Raw genomic sequence first — 17785 nt, 5'->3', positions numbered from 1 at the left:
GTCCAAAAAAACCTAAAACAAAAAATATGGTTGGAAAGCTTCTGAAAGATTCCCAAAACTGGGACCAACCCATTTTTGAGAAAAAAATGTGAGCACTAGTGTCAAGTCAAGGACTTGAACCCTAGTGGGCTAGTTCCACCACAAGGAATCTAACCATCCAAACTATGCTCAGTTCGCCATTCTCATATTTCTTATTTTTGGAAATTTGATACTTCCTCTGTCCCATAATATAATATGCTCATATTGGTTGTAGTAACACCCATATACCCCAAAAAAATGCCAAAATTTGACATGCACATACTCATATAAGATGTGTATATTGATTGTAATAACATCTATATTATAGGATGGAGGGAGTATAAATTAAGCTCAAACACTTAATGAAAAGATTATCTCAAGTCATATAAATGTATATTATTTCCTCTATTTTAATCTAGGCACATATCCAAAATGCTTCTGTACCAATGTAAAGTCACCATTTCCATGCATGCTAGATGGGTGGCAGTTTTCTCCTTACTTTCACACTAACTGCTCGGCGAAATGCCCAACTGAGTTAGAATGAGAAGGAAGAAGAAGATCCACGAGGGATTGCCACGTGGACGCAGACGCGGTCAAAACCACCTGAAGTGGTACGAGGGACTAAACTTATCCAGTTTGAGAAGTTGAGGGATTAAGGTTTGCAGGTTTTGGAGTTGAGGGCCATTTTTGTACTTTTGAAAGAGTTGAGGGATGAAATATTTACTTTTCTCATATTTATTATAACGCTAATTAATGTACCAGAATGGATCCTGCTTTGTCTAATGCCTCATTTTGCATGTGCTGATACATTACAATCGCCATCTTTAAAAAAAAATGTGTTTTTTTTTTGCCACTCAAGAACTAAGCTAGACAACCTACATAGAATAGACTGACAGGATCACACAAAGTTTGGTATACTAGTTTACAACAGACCTGAGAAATACAACTTACACAACCTACTACATCGGTACATATGGTGCTTGACCTTAAAAATGTGCTTTGTTTATTGATGCATAAAGGACGAATGATCATCAGAGGCGTGAAACACCATCATATGACATGAACTCTTGCTCAAAGCTATAGCACGGTTTCATGTTTTCAGATGCCAAATTAGCATTGACACAATCAGAAGCAACCAACTGATCAGAGCTATCTTTTTCTCTTGCTGGAGTTAGCAGTGGTTCCTTCTCTTGTGCATTCCCTGGATCAACACGGCACAATTTTAACCTTTCTGTTTGCAGAACCCTTAAAGCCATCTCCACGTGTTTCATGGTAGGTCTATCCTCACCTCGGAGCCTCAAGCACACCTCTGCAAGGGAAGCTACGCTGCTAATCTCTTCCTCAGTTGCTTCATCAAGAACTTGGGCAGCTACTATTTCTGTAACTTGTCTTGCTTTTAACCCCGAAAGAAAATAGTTTGACAAGTTTTGCTTCGAGCCGGATTCACTTGTGAATATTGGCTCTCTCTCCTGAGAAGTAGCTCAATGAGTACAACCCCAAAACTGTAGACATCACTTTTCTCATTTAATTGTCCAGTGTAGTAATATTCTGGGTCCAAGTACCCAAATGTGCCTTGTACATTTGTCACAATGTGGGTTTGGTCAATAGAAACTAGCCTCGAAGCCCCAAAATCAGCAACCTTAGCTGTGTAGTTTCCATCCAATAGTATATTGGATGATTTCACATCACCATGGAAGACTGATATTGATGCTGCGGAATGGAGATAAGAGAGAGCTCCTGCAGCTTCCAAAGCAATCCTTATGCAATCATCCCAAGATAAACAACTAGTGTTGGAATCAGAATGAAGAATACGAAACAATGATCCGTTGGGGATAAAATCGTACTCTAATAAAGGTACCTCTGTTTCAAGACAACATCCAAAAAGCTTTACAATGTTTCGGTGGTTTATCTGGGAGAGAATGGCGACCTCATTGATGAATTGATTGATCTCACCTTGCTCAATGACCTTAGACTTCTTTATGGCAACTACCCTTTGGTCGGATAGTATGCCCTCCACGGCCAACGATACGTGTTTGATGGAAGTTGTCTGTTGCCTTTTCTAGCTCTTCCACTGAGAAAATTCTTGTCTTGTCACTTGCATTTTCATCCGACGATATAAGTTTTTCTAAAAGAAGACCTTGGTTTTTCCTAAAATATTTCCTCTGCATCTGCCTTCGGATGTAGCTGTTCCATTTGTGTACAACAAAAACTCCACTCAAGCTAAGAAAAAGAACCCCGAAGCCACTGCTCAACCCAATGATAATACCTGAAAATATTAAACCATCTTAGCTAGCATATTGGATTGTTTTATTTTACATAGCGGTGAATCTGATGATACTCAAACACTCACCTACGTAAATATTTTGTCTTTTTGTACACTGCATTGTTGTAGTATCATAGTCCATTTTTGGAGGACACTTGGTGCAATAGTAGCAGCCCACAGTATTATGACAAACCTCTTCACATATACCTCTTGTATTAGTGCACTCATTAATATCTGCATCGCAATCTCATCTAGTTTAGGCCGTGAGGGATAAACTTTTTAAAAGAGGGAGGGAGGGAGGGATTACCCTGACAACCTGTACGCACGTACGGATTTCCTTGATAGCCTGCCGAACATTTGCAGCGATAACCATAGAAACCATTCATCGTAGAGTTGACAATCAAACATGTGCTATTGATGCTAACACATGCATACCTAGTTATGTCCATCTGTGCTTCTTGACAAGTTAGGTTAGCGACAGCCCACTGCACCGATGATGTGTGCCAATAACTACTCATATAGAGGTTAGATCCTTTTTCAATATAATTCGTTGAAAACTGCAGGTCGTAATAATCTGTGGTATAATTAATCTCAATTAGCCCCTCCTCAATATTTATGTACGTTACTTGATTCTCATCATCATCTTTCAATTGTAGTGTAGATGTCGTCCCATTAGTGCAATTCAGCTGAAATACCTCCCTCGCAAAACAGCCTTCTTCTAGGCCGAACGGAAATTGGATGTCAATGTTTCCACATCGTCGTGTGCAATTTGCCACTCGTTGAATTGGCTCATATCCTATTTTCACAAAGAAGAAAAATATAAGTTTTAGATGAAATGTAGTGTGCCATGTTGCGTTTAATATAGCAAGCTAATTAAAAAAATAGCAAGCCAATTTTTATTTTTGAGAATATGACCAGCCAAATTAAAGACATAATCCTATACTCCCTTCGTCCTTAAAAAAGTGAACTTCCAAGTTTCAACTTTATTGAAAGTCAATTTTTTTATGTTTGACCATATTTATACAATAATACACCAACATTTATGCCATCAAATTAGTAGCGTTAGATTCATGATAAAAATATATTTTCATCGTATACCTATTTGGTTTCACAAACATTGATATATTTTTGCCAAACTCGGTCAAACTTTGAGATAGTTTAACTCCCAAACAAAGTTGGAACTACATTTTTTTAAGGACGGAGGGAGTATATACCTAAGAGGGTGATTCTCACTACTTCTAATTATCTTAACATGCATGCTTCCACACCATTCAAATTGTCCTAGCCATAACATTACTAGCTTGATCCACTAGCATCCGTTTGATGTACGCATGAGAATCATCTACCATGCAACACGCATTAGTGCATTTTAAATGGGTTTTAAATCACATTGTTTCCACATCAACATGCATAAGAAAACACCCCAACATAATATGCAACAAAGCATAAAAAACCCTTAATATCAAACATACATGATAATTTTCATTCTATTATGCAAGATATTTTATAACTATGCAATAGTATAGCAGAATAAATCACAAGTATTTTCTGTTTTAGTTCTCGTATTGTTACTTCAATTATTCATGCTCTATACAATAAAATTACACTGAAATGTATTGCAAAACATCTTCGCATCAACGTGCGGGGTATCATCCAATTTTGCAAATGCGAGAAACAGAAACCAGGACTCGCTCCCATGTTGCTCCAAAGCGGTACTGGGGTGAACCCCAAATCCAGCAATTCTCCGCCCCACACTCTTCATCCTCCGCTCACAGCAACTCGTAGGCATAGCCGAGCAAAGGCGGCGGGGCCTTCTTTCGTGGCACGTACGGTAGGTGGTCGTGAGTGTGGCTGCAGGGGATCTGGTGTCGCACATGTTTCCTGCTGCTGCAGCTCATTACTCGGCAAGACATCGACTAGTCTTTGAGTTTAGGTGTTGAGGGATGGTGATTCGGATCCTGCATCAGGAGGATTGTGGCTCTTTCTGGTAGATGGTGCGGGATCCGACTAGGCATGGTGGATGTGGGATGTAGGCGTGGGCGACGGAGCAGCGACACCGGGTCAGTGGCAGTGGTTGCCGTCTCAAAGATGACGTGTTGCCACGCGCCACCAGGTCGATATTCATTAACGCCAGGGTTGGAGGCTGGGAGCACGGGGTTGCTGTGGAATGCGTCGTTAGAGCATCTACAACCATGATTGCTTAATTTGGCCCCCGTACGCCTGCGGACATGCCAGGTTAGTGTCCGGGCACGTTTTGGATCCTCACTTTCCTTGCAAAACAATCACACTCCTCATATTGTGCGGTCATATGCATATGATTGGCGGAGAGAAAGAGAGAGAAAAGAAAAGAAAGAGAAAAAGTGGTTTGCGATGGGCCAAATCCTACGTGGCTCCCTGCCCGGACACGCCCGTACGTTCCCATATCCTCCCCGCATATGGGTTAGATATGGGGCTGCAGGCCAGTTCGGGCGTTTGGTTCGGATATGGCACGTCCAGTCGGGTGGCTTTTTTTTAACTTTCCCTCCTGTTCGGACCAAACAGTCGGATGTGACATTTGAAGGCTTCGGTTGTAGACGCTCTTAGCACCCAGATCCATGCTATACGGTTGTTGGCTGGTGCGGGAGCTCAATGTCTGCGTCGATGGGGCCATCGATGGACGGAGCATGGCTTCTGCAGGTTGGTAGTATGGGTTGGCTCCGGAGTTCCCTGCGGACCTGCGGGCATCCGCCACGGGTGGAGGTGTGCCCCCAGTCGAGGAGGTCTCGCTCCCTCGATAGTGGTGGTGCGATGAGGATGGGTTGGGTTTGCGATGGGGGCGGTGTGGTGGATCCGTTGATCGCCAATTCGGTTTTCAAGAATGCGGAAAAGCAGACTAAAACCCGAGAAAAAATAAATCCCAAATATGGTAGGTACAGTCAACAGTAAAACTGGAAAGAAAAATAATAAAATGGGGTAATCGATGTCACAATTTTTGCTTAATTGAGCAAAGATTAAGAATTTTTGCTAAATGGGGTAAAATCTGTCACAAAGCTTGCGGGTTGAAAGTGGAATTCACTCTAAATTCTAAAATATTGGCAAAGAGTCATCACTGTCAAAAGTTCTCACTGAAACGCCAGTGAGAAAAAGAGAAGAAAAATGTTAGTATTAGCTAATCAGTTTTTGATTATTCACGGAAGAGCTTATCTTTTTTTTTTCTTCTCCATAAATACATGGATGAAATTTGGATTTGTAATTTTTGAACATGAAAGATACATCTTGTGCCGATATTTTTTCTTTTCATTCTTGTGACTTCTGGATGTGTTCATTTTGTATGAAGATTGTAACTAACAAACCATCCACCTTCAAAGTAGACTTTATACTAATTGTTCCCGGTGATGTTGTACAAGGTGCATGCACAGCAAAACTTACTGAAAGTTTTGTTATGAGAGGGAATTTGTTCAAAAACTGAAAGTTTGTTATGAGAGGAAATTTGTTCAAAATTAAGGGGGGGGGGGGGGGGGGGGGGGAGGGGGGGGGGGAATGAAGGTTACCTTTGTCGCGCGAGCAGCCACCGGGAACATAGGGATTGCCTACATACCCGCCGTTACAGTAGCAGTGGTAGCCGCTAGATGTCCAATCGCTATCGGTGCAGCTGCTATTGCTGCTGAGGCAGGCGTAGGTAGCTACGTCTGCCTCGGCGTCGGCACATCTTGGCTGATCCACCACACTCCACATGAGTTCTGCATTCCTCGCCCCGTCGCCGGACAAAGTTGAACTGAAACCCATTAAAGTTAAAGAGAAAACGGACGGAGCAGCACCAGGTGCCGTTGCAGTTCTGCATGGCCATCGTCTCGGCGATCTCCGTGCCGGGGCAGGTGGTCGAGCAGACCTTTGAGGCCGTGTTCATGTCGTGGTCCAGCATGTACACGTCGAAGCCGCAGCCAGTGACGTTAATGCTGGCTTCGAATAGAAAGAAAGATCTCCCGAGAGGTGACCAAGAGGACAGGTTGTAAATGTCCACGCCGGAGACGGATGTTGAGTAAATAGGTAATTTTTCACACTAGCGGGGTGGGACTAAACTTCCCACTACACCTAGTGCCATATAACCCACATGGGTTTTTAGAGATTTTTTAGAAATTGCTATATGGGCCTAGAGCCCATCTCAAATTTCAGCAACGGAGACATCGGCGTCGTCGGCAGAGGTGACGCTTATGTAATGCGTCAAGCCTACGTCGATGCCGCCGTCGACGATCTCGGTGATGCCGTCGCGCAAGAAGAGCTTGTGGGTGCCCGTGCTGCCGTCGACGACGCAGGTCAGGTTGAAGTCGGGGTCGCGGAAGCAGCCGGAGCCGATGCCGAACGGGTAGGCAAAGCTCAGATTGCCGCACTTCTTCGGACACCCACGGAGCATGGCCGGGGACGGGATGACAAGATTGCCCTCCTCATACGGCCGGCCATTTGTCGCTACGGCGCCAGACGCTCGTGTTGTCTGCGTCCCTAGCAACGCAAGCACAAGCACGAGGAAGCCGCACTCCATTCTCATATCTCCGCTCTGCTCTATCTGTTTTAGTACTGTTCTAATGAATCAACACAAGTTACATTATTTATAGGCCTAGAGCACAGTACCAGTCTGGTACCTTAATATTGTTGCAAGTACATTCGGGGCCTCTGCAAAGAGATAGCTGATTTGTGGTGCTGTTGCTAAACAAAAAAAGCTGATTTGTGGTGCCTCAGCCCCGATCGTTCTTGTCCCCACTGAAAAAATATCAGCGAACTCAGACAACTGGTCTGTCCTCATCATGGATGCTGGTTTCTCCTTGGACTAGGCAAGGTCTAAGAACAAGTTAGTTCAAAATATATCTTATTGTCATTCATAAATCATAAATGTTTATTGTAGCAAACTAAAGGCGTACATCGCTGCTTGCCCCGCTGTTCCTGACTTGTCCACATAGATCGAAGATTCGTTTTGTGTGCGGCTGGCTCCTGGCCATGTACTCTAGTCCAGATGAAATAAGTTTCTGCACTGATAAGGATTGTTTCCAGGGAAGTCTGTTTCCTTGCTGTTTCTTGTGAACGAACATGAAGCGACTGGCTATCTATCAGTTACTTGAACTCTTTTCTTTTTATCAGTCAATTTTTTCCTTTGTCTCCCCACAAAATAATAATAATAATAATAATCTTTGGTCCATAGGACAGGCAGATAACTCCGCCGTCTACCTATTCATCTCCATCAACCTAAACGCCTACCTATTCATCTCTATCAACCTAAACGCCGGCCCCTGCCACACAAGGGCCGGCGTCTGTACCGTGCCGCCTCGTTATCCCGTTCGGTCTGAGCCACACCCACCATCCACTCACTTGACAAATAAGCAACATGGTCAATGTGGACACAGTTGAAAATTAAAGAGTTTAACCAAACAAATATTCAAACTGAAAATATTTCAATACGCATTGCAGTGTGCGCCGGCAGCCTAGCTTCTCAGGTCGCTTTATTGCATGTACTATCATCTTCGTTGATGAAATATACTCCAGTTCTTCTAGCCATGTAGGCAATTTTATTTTTGAAAAGGGGAATATATTAATATCGTGAAGATACCAACTATACCCAGCCTCTGCACCTACAAGATGTCACAAAGACATCCAGGATGCACACAGCCAAAGAAGAAAATAAAAAGAAAGGAAAAAGACACTACTAGAAATCCCCATATTTCCGATGGTGAAATACAATAGCCGATGGGCCGTCGGTTATTAGAGTAATAGCCGACGGTAGTTCCAATGGCCGACCGTTATTGCCAACTCACAAGTATTACTACAAATAGCCGACGGTATACTAGATTGCCCGACGGTAAAAATCCAACTCCCGGATATCCAATTAAATGCCCGACGGTTCATTATAATGTCCGACGGTTTTTGCTACACCCTCGGGGATTACATGTAATGCCCCACGGTGAAATTTAATAGCCCAAGGTGAAAATAAAACTCTCGCCTATTAGTGGAAATGGCCGATGGTACATATGTGACTCTCGGTTATTTGGAAAATACCCGACGGGGGATAGCAATAACCGACTGTTAACTTTCACTCTCGGTGATATGCTTCAATGGATGACGCCAATAAACATGTGAATGACCAATATTAATTATATTCCAGATAATTCATGTATAAGAAAAATTCCAAGAATTAGGAACTAACATTTTCTATCGTAAGTGAATTTTATTATTTTTCACTTCTATTAAAAATTGTCCCAAACTATATAAATAGGAAGGTTTTAAAAGCACATATTTGAAAAAAAATTGCACTTACAAAGTATCATGTGGAAGACCCCGTTGAGAGTTGAGAAGAAGTTGTCATCCGCAACACAATCCTTATCTTCTCCTACGACATCGCCGGTTGGAGTAGAGATGGGAAAATGTCCTTAGTATAGTCTTGTATATACAATGTCAGGTCTAGGTTGGATCATCACCGTGTGGTACATGCGCCTTTCGAAAGTGGAGTGCACTCCCGCCGCCTCCTACAAGTGACCGGTGACTCATGAGGCTCACGAGAAATCTAAATTAAACATTTGGAGACTTACCGAAAAAGGCTTTCTTTGCCCCGCTTTATATACAAAGTAAAGATCACTGATACAACCACACGTCACCACCACACCCACACCCAAGGCATGATACATAGACGATGAGCGCAGCAGCACCCCCTAGCACTACACCGAGAAGAGATGAAGCCTCATATGACGGACCGTGGGCTCTAAGACGACGCCTTCAGAAAGGATACGACACCGGAGCGCCGCCACCGCTCGATCCGAAGATCAAAGTTTCCCATGGAGCCGTACGACAGGCAGTGAGAGAGCCATGACGACGCCTTCAAGAAGGGAATGAGCTTCGCCGCCGCCAATCTTTCCGAAGATAGAACGGGTTTTCACCCCGGCCAACACTCACCGCCACTGGACGCCATATCCCGGCCACCACGCCGCCCACACGATCATGGCCACCGGGCAGCACCAAGCCACGGCCTCTGCTCAAGAGCACCTCGCTACCACCACCAGGGCCGTCGCCCCAGCATCCAAGACCTAGACACTACCTCACTCAGAGACCCACCACTACCCCAACCAACGCGGTGAAAAGGTCCCACCATAGGGATCGACTCCTCTCAACAGCAGCACACATACCACCACCTAACACAAACACCTGGAAAAACATAAAAGGTCTCCAAAGGCAACGCCTCCAAGAAGGGAACAGTGCACAAGCGCCGTCATTGCCTGATCCAAGATATTAGGTTTTCATCCTGGAGAAAGTTCGTGCTCTCAAAACAATGCCTTCAGCAAGGCAATCGCCATACATAACCAATGAAGGTTGGACCTTAGTTTTTCACCCTGAAAGTCATGACTCGGCACCCGATGAGTACCACCAAAAATGAAATCCGTCAGTGTTGCCACCCCACTCATCACTGCCACTCCTGAGAGTTATCATACACCAGACTGACTCCATTGCCACCAAGGCTCCGTCCGACTAACTGATCCTCCGATCTCGGCCACCATGACCTTCTCCATCTTTGTCTCCACCATGGAAATCGAGAAGCCGACATGTCCCAAGGTGTCATCAACCAACAGAGCTTCACGCCACGCCCTCAGAACCTCGTAGGCTGATATGGACGTGCGCGACCGAAATCTAACCGATCCGGTATCCCAAGCTTCCCTAGCGGGCATTCCGGAACACGTCATTGGCTAGATCAAGAAGGACCGATCATGCAGGCAGAAGCCGTGATGCGAGAAGAGCATGAGGACCGACACCTTACTCATCATGGCAATAGCCCCCCACGCGCCCTAATCCAGCCTGCCGCCGCCAGACCGGGTGCCAGCACCACCATGGTGCCTAGCAGCCGGCGTCGTCAGGCACCAAGCTCCCACCATGACTTTGACTAGGAGGAGCAGAGCCCACACCAGGGACAGCCACCGCAGCCGGCGATGAGCCCTGGGACATTAGTAGGGAGAAAAGGCCAGGCCACCCACCAGCCAACCGAGCACCACCGGAGGATGCCTCTAGCGCGCCTACTCAGAGAACTCCCGTCGGTCAGATCTAAGATAGCCTTCTCCATCCTTGCCCGCCCCGCCCAACCAGGCTTCACAGCCACCGACGTGAGAAAGCCGAAGCCGCCACCCCGCCGTCATCGCGACCCAGGCGCACCATCGCACCACCGGCGCAGCCGTGCGCCGCGCCGCCGTCAAGCCCCGCGTTACAGCCTGACACCCCGCCTGGGAGCCACAACCCGCGCAACAACCCACCTGGAGGGGAGGGAAGATCCACGATGCTGGCCGGACTTTGCCCGACGGCACCCTAATGCAGCGGCGAGGGGCGGGGACGCAAGTTTGGCGAGGAAGACGACGGCTAGGTATTCACCCGGCCTCTCGCGGGAGAGGCATAGGCAATTGTGCATACCAAGTGATATCACAACCATGGTTGTAGAATCCGGTTTCACAATGAGAAAGTTTTCGCGTGGTATGAATCTAAAACTTGCCAATGAATATAATATGGATTGTGCAGCAGATGGATGCAAGGTGGATGATTATGATGGTGGCTCTAGTGGAGAGGCCAGGTTCTGTCAAGGAGGCAATCGATATGTTGGAGTGAAGGGGCAACTAAACTCTGGTTTTCCGTATCGAACGACAACGGTGTCTTGGTGTTGTTCTCCATCGTGAAGGCGTTGTCTTGTTTGCTCGCAGCGTCCTCGATACTGGAGATGCTGGTCGTCTAGTTGTTTGTTGGACTACTTCTCTGGTCCGCAAGCTTAGCTGTGTTTTCTATGTTTGGGTCGAGCATCTCATGTCTATCTACCCCGGACATCATTTTCACGTCTCTTGCATCTGTGCCATGTGTTGTACCACCTCCTATACTCATTCTAATTTCTTCTACCAATGAAATGATACACAACCTTGGCGTATTTGCGAAAAATATGTCAGGATGAGTGAGCTCATCCATAATCTACTCAGTGAAACAACCAAATTTAGTTATCAAGCCATTTAATTAGGACGAGGAAGATGATGTACCCCTAGAGAATGAGGCTAGTAATATATGTGAACCCGGTTATGAGGACCGGGCGGCTGAGCCTAGTAAACCTAAGCGTAAGTGGAAACGGAAGATCTATCCAGATTCCGCAGTTCGTAGGAGTGCTAGGATTCGAGTTACTAAAAAATTCCATGATGAACTATGAGAGGAATTTTTTGAAACAGCAGAGGTCTGAAGGACTTGGCTAAAAGAAGATTCCTAGCTGAGGCAGCTCTAGAGCAGAGGTTAGATTTTGTCGCTCTATCGGAGACGGGTAGAGATAACTTTGCGCCCCAGTTTCTCTCTTCTCCTGTGGGTGGTATTGATTTTGATTGGCATTGCCTCCCTCCGCGAGGAAGATCGGGTGGTATCTTACTAGGTGTGAGGTGCGATTCGCTTGAAGTCCGAAGTGTCGTGATGGGAGACTTCGCGTTCAAGTTTCGAGTCAGGTCTAGGGTAGATGGTTTTAACTGGGCTTTGGTGGCGGTTTATGGTGCCGCATAGCCTGAACTTAAAGCGGAGTTTCTGGCGGACCTTGTTCGAATCTGTGGGTCAGAACAGCTTCCAATTTTAGTTGGAGGTGATTTCAATATCATCAGGAGGAGACAGGAGAAGAACAATGATAACTTTGACGGCAGATGGTCGTTTATGTTCAATACCATTATTGAAAGCTTGGATCTGAGAGAGACAGAGCTTTCTGGGAGAAAGTTCACCTGGGCTAATGCTCTTCCAAACCCAACCTATGAAAAACTTGATCGAGTACTTGCGAGCATGGAGTGGGAACAAAAGTTCCCTCTGGTTACGGTGCAAGCTCTTTCGAGGGGAATATCTGATCACACCCCTTTGTTCGTGGACTCAGGGGAGCCGAACCATGAGGGTAACAAGAATACCTTCTCCTTCGAGATGTCTTGGTTTGAACGTGAGGGGTTCTTGGACTTGATCGCCAGAGAATGGGATAGAGGTGTAGGAGGCAAGAATGCGATAGAGCGTTGGCAGAATAAGATTAGGCATTTAAGAAGTTTCTTACGGGGTTGGGCTAAGCACCTCAGTGGTGTGTATAAGATTGAAAAGGATAGACTCCTTACTCTTATACAGGCCCTGGACATACAGGTCGAAGTCAATATCTTGTCGCCAGCTCAGCTTCAGGTTAAAAAATGAGGCGGAGAAGAGGCTGAAAGAACTGCTTCGCGAAGAAGAATTGAAGTGGGCTTTGTGTGCTAAAGTCCGCAGAGTGGTCCAAGGGGATGCGAACACTCAGTTCTTCTATTTGATAGCTAATGGCAAGCACAGAAAGAAGCGTATCTTTCAGCTTGAGCAAGACGAGGGCACTATTTTAGGTCAGGATAACCTAAAAACATATATTACTAACTATTATAAGCAGTTATTTGGACCTCCGGAGGATAATTGTGTGTCCCTCGATGAGTCCAGGACTGAGGACGTACCTCATCTATCAGCTGCTGATAATGATATTCTGGTTGCCCCGTTTTCGGAGAAGGAGGTTTTTGATGCTATTGCACAGATGAAAAACAACAAGGCTCCCGGACCGGATGGATTCCCGGCAGAGTTCTATAAAAAGTGCTGGCACATTATTAAGGGGGATTTGCTACCTATGTTCCATGATCTGTTCTCCGGACAGCTTCAATTATTTCACTTGAATTTTGGGACTATCACACTGCTTCCTAAGAAGATGGATGCTGTGAGAATTGAGCAATTCAGGCCGATCTGTCTCCTCAATGTTAGTTTCAAAATTTTCACCAAGGTCGGGACTAACAGACTCACACAGATTGTGCATTCTGTGGTGCAACAGTCCCAACTGCTTTCATGCCGGACAGAAATATCCTTGAAGGGGTGGTCGTCCTGCATGAAACACTCCATGAAATCCATTCCAAAAAATTAGATGGAGTAATTTTTAAGGTGGATTTCGAGAAAGCGTACGATAAGGTCAAATGGCCATTCCTCCAACAGTCATTGCGTATGAAAGGTTTTGATGAGGCCTGGCGCCGACAGGTTGAATCATTTACGCAAAAAGGTAGTGTGGGAATTAAAGTTAATGATGACATAGGTCATTACTTCCAGACACATAAAGGCCTCAGACAAGGAGATCCGATGTCCCCTATTTTGTTTAACATTGTGGTGGATATGTTAGCAATCTTGATAGGAAGGGCTAAGGAAAATGGTCAAGTAGGTGGATTGGTACCTCATCTTATTGATGGAGGTGTATCCATCCTTCAGTACGCTGATGATACAATCATCTTCATGGAGCATGACTTGGCCAAGGCTAGAAATATGAAGCTTGTGTTATGCCTTTTCAAACAATTGACCGGGTTAAAGATTAACTTTCATAAGAGCGAGCTGTTCTGTTTTGGTAGGGCCAAAGATGAACAGGATGCTTATAGGCAATTGTTTGGGTGCGAGTTGGGAGAGTTACCCTTCTCCTACCTGGGGATTCCAATCCACCATCGTAGGCTGACAAACAGAGAGTGGAAGTGCATCGAGGACCGATTTGAGAAGAAACTGAGCTGCTGGAAGGGTAAGCTCATGTCATACGGAGGCCGATTAATCCTGATTAATTCGGTGCTCACGAGTATGCCAATGTTTTTCCTATCGTTCTTTGAAGTCCCAGTTGGTGTTAGGAAGAGACTGGACTTCTATCGATCGCGTTTCTTTTGGCAGGGTGATGAGCTTAAAAGAAAATATCGGCTTGCTAAATGGGATATCATCTGTAGACCGAAAGACCAAGGGGGTCTAGGTATTGAGAATCTAGAAGTTAAGAATAAATGCCTTCTTAGCAAGTGGCTGTGGAAGCTCTCATCGGAGACTGATGCTATGTGGGCTCAAATCCTTCACAGCAAGTACCTCCAGACAAAAACTCTGTCCCAGGTTACAGTCAGGCCGACCGATTCGCCTTTCTGGAAAGGCCTGATGAAAGTCAAACATGCCTTATTTAATAGGACGAAGTTTGTTATTGGAAACGGCTCGAGTACACGTTTCTGGGAGGATACTTGGCTTGGCGAGACACCCCTGGCCATCCAATATCCGTCTTTGTACCGCATTGTTCAACGACGTGAGGTATTCGTCGCATCGGTCTTTTAGTCTACCCCCCTTAATATCCAGTTCCGACGAATGCTAGCGGGCAACCGTTGGGAAGAATGGCTCCGTCTAGTTAGGAGACTGATGGACGTCCAGCTTTCCCAACAACCCGATGAATTACGCTGGAAATTGACTAAGTCTGGAGTATTCACGGTTAAATCAATGTATATTGATGTTATTAATTCGAACTCCATTCCTACGTCTAAGCATGTTTGGGATGTCAAAGTTCCTTTGAAAATAAAAGTGTTTATGTGGTTTGTCCATAAACAAGTTATTTTAACTAAGGACAACTTGATAAAACGTAATTGGACAGGACCTACTAGGTGTAGTTTCTGCGATCGGGATGAGACTATCAAACACTTCTTTTTTGACTACCCGTTGGCCAAGGTACTTTGGCAGACAGTCCACATTGCTTTTAATATCAATCCATCGAATTCTGTTAATGCGTTATTTGGAACTTGGCTTAATGGGATTGAGCCTGGTTTAGCGAGACATATCCGGGTTGGAGTTTGTGCTTTGCTGTGGACTATCTGGACTTGCAGAAATGATTTGGTCTTTAACAGAATATCATGTATACATTTTTTGCAGGTCATATTCCGAACTACGGCACTGATCCGTTCGTGGTCGCTACTCACCCAGACGGAGGCCAGGGAGCATTTGGTTACTGGATCTTTCTGCTGGGAGATGGTAGCTCGGGATATCTTCAACCGGTTTGGATGGCGGTCATGTAATAGGATAGGTATTTAGTTTCCCTATCTAGTTCGAGCCGGCCGGTTGTGGCATCTTGTCTTGGCTAGTTGGTGTTTCTAGACTTTATTTGGCTCTGTGTGAGCTTTCTATACTTTTTTTACTTTTGGAGACTTTTGGAACCATGTTGGTACTTCTTTATTTGGTTAATAAGATGGCCGTATGCAGCGTTCTGATGCAGAGGCCGGGGAATCCCCCTTTTCGAAGAAAAAAATTAGGACGAGGGGAATTTGAGAAGTGCTCTCTTTACTAGTATTTACTAGTTGGATGCTCGTGCGTTGCCACAGGACAACAAACCTATATATAGTGATGTGCATGTCATATGTGGATTATGATTGTGTAGCGATAAATATTGTGTTGTAATTCATCCTCGCTACCTCCTCTACTCTATCGTCTGCCACTGACAATGGAGTCTCCTCTTTGTGCTCCTCTATCGTGTTGACCACGTGAGCACGAAATCGGTGAGCTCATGCTTATTTTGCTATCTTCTATCTCCCTCGACACCCTCATCCATGGTCTTTTCTAGCCCCGCCTACCAAAGCTACATGTTTCCTGGTCACCCTCGAGCACTCGCATCACCCCAAACTGAAGCGGCCTAACCCCCTTTGCTTTCCTACCCATGGAGATGTCCTCCCCGTCGCTCCCGTTCATTTCTTGAGCCACCCGTCATTTTGAGATTACTGTCATCTTTAACCATCTCCTTCACCCCCTCCTGCCCGATCTTGTCTAGCACCACATCGCCCTCCCTCCCCTCCAAAATTTTGTGGTATCACTCCCGCTTGCTTTCCCGGAACTTCCGCTTGATTTTTGAGCCATGCAGCCATGTTGTGCTTGTTGTCTGGAAGTGAATCGATGTGATAAGATCAATTAGTAGTACTTAGTGGCAAGAAAATGTTTTTCTCAGACTTGTGGGTTGTGCTTCAAGTGAACCGATCTAGCTTTTTCATATTCCTACAACCTGGTAAAGGTGTCCTCCATTGGGCAGAATACATATTTGTCGTGATGCCCAAATGAGTAAGGAGGGCAACGATCAAAGGATAGCCAAATATTGAAGAATGATAACGAAAAAGGAGGGCAGAGATAGAAACTTGGTTCGTACATATGATGTGTTATATAACGTACATTTAATGCAGCAGACGATGGGATGCGACACGGGACTATGGCACTGGCACAAGGTGCCTTTTGGACCAACCAAGCCTCCAATCGCAAGATTCGCAACCCGTGTCGAGCCTGTGCGCCCTAACCCGGGCAGGCCGAATGGTAGTGACGGCCTCATGAACAGCCGACCAGTTTTTTCCCGCCCATTTGCCGTCCTATGAAGCAAAAGTAGCCATGAGGAGCCGAACAACGGCCCGTGGGCTCCACGCACCTGGTGGAAAACAACAGGACAAAAGAGGAGGATGAGTAAAAAAACAGATCAAACATGGGTAGAGGGCAAACCGGATCTGAACCTTCGCCTTCATCAGTGCGAGGAGCAAGGGAGAGCAACAAGCGGGAGAAAAGAGCAAAGCAGGAAACCGGTACGCCTGTGAACAGGAAGAGGAAAGGAAAAGAGGGATGAGCGAGGAAAGCATATCAGCAACAAGAAAATGGGAGATAACATCCAAACCAGAACCAGTGAGCAAAACAGACGGCAAGCCAGCCAATGGTGCAAGGAGGATGCACACAAACAGCCGCCCTCACGACGAGGCAGGCGAAGACACAAACCTCAACCGAGGAAGCCACAGGCGAGCAGCACCACCGACGACGAACCTGAACGAACCAGCCGTTGCAAAGTGAAGGGAGGGACGCACAACCGCGCGTCTACTGCAACAAAAGACATACGGCGTGCTGCGATATGGGAGGAAGTCTGAGCAGAAGACGCGCTTTTAACGAGCCCATACCAACCGACGTTACATGTTCCATCCCATGCCAGCCAAGCCAGGCACACACCATGCACCAGACCGGGAAAAGCGAAAACAACAATGCTACACTCACGGACAGCTTTCTAGAGAATTAGAGCTATGGGCTGTTAAAAGCGTGTTTTCCGTCGTGAATCCCGAGGAGACACGCCTGGGTGCGCGCCGTCCGGGCAGATCGAACGGTGTGAAGAGCCCATGGGAGGCCACAACACTGTGCACGCGCGCAACGGATGGTGCGGAGGGCACTCTCGCCCGCGGAGGCGCCCAGGAGGCGGGTACTCCAGCATCCTTTATAGGAGTAATGTCTCTGTTGGACCTATGTTTTTATTTATTCGTGTAATATGTGTAATTCTTGGAGCATCATTTCCTTCTTCTATTTAAATAATAAAATTATCACATATGTAATCTTTTGATATTGGGAGAGAATTGCATGGGAGAGAATTGCAAGCTTTATATTACTCTATATGCTTCACTTATATCTGTTAGAGATGACGAAGTAGAAGCACTTTAATCTCTTTGTTCTTCACTCATATCTGTTGAAGTGTTGAAGAGTTGGAAAGGTAGTTGGCATATGAATTAATTTGCATATTGCTTGTAGAATTTAATGTGTTGGTACTGAAATGATAAGGATACATATATGGCATGATCAAAAAATTGCGTAAACAACTTCTAGAATTTACAACATATAGGACTGGATACTTGGCAATTGATTTTAGACAATTTGATAGCAATTGATAGGTTGCTCCACTCA

General features: G+C 45.5%; 1 pseudogene; it reads right to left on the bottom strand.

Moving 5' to 3' along the window:
• Positions 1–1025: 1025 nt before the first annotated feature.
• Positions 1026–6821, bottom strand: LOC123129938 (wall-associated receptor kinase-like 8; annotated as a pseudogene).
• Between the last annotated feature and the right edge of the window lie 10964 nt (positions 6822–17785).

This window comes from Triticum aestivum, chromosome 6A, assembly GCF_018294505.1.
Source record: "Triticum aestivum cultivar Chinese Spring chromosome 6A, IWGSC CS RefSeq v2.1, whole genome shotgun sequence".
Lineage (NCBI taxonomy): Eukaryota > Viridiplantae > Streptophyta > Magnoliopsida > Poales > Poaceae > Triticum > Triticum aestivum.
This window is presented reverse-complemented; position numbering and strand designations above follow the sequence as displayed.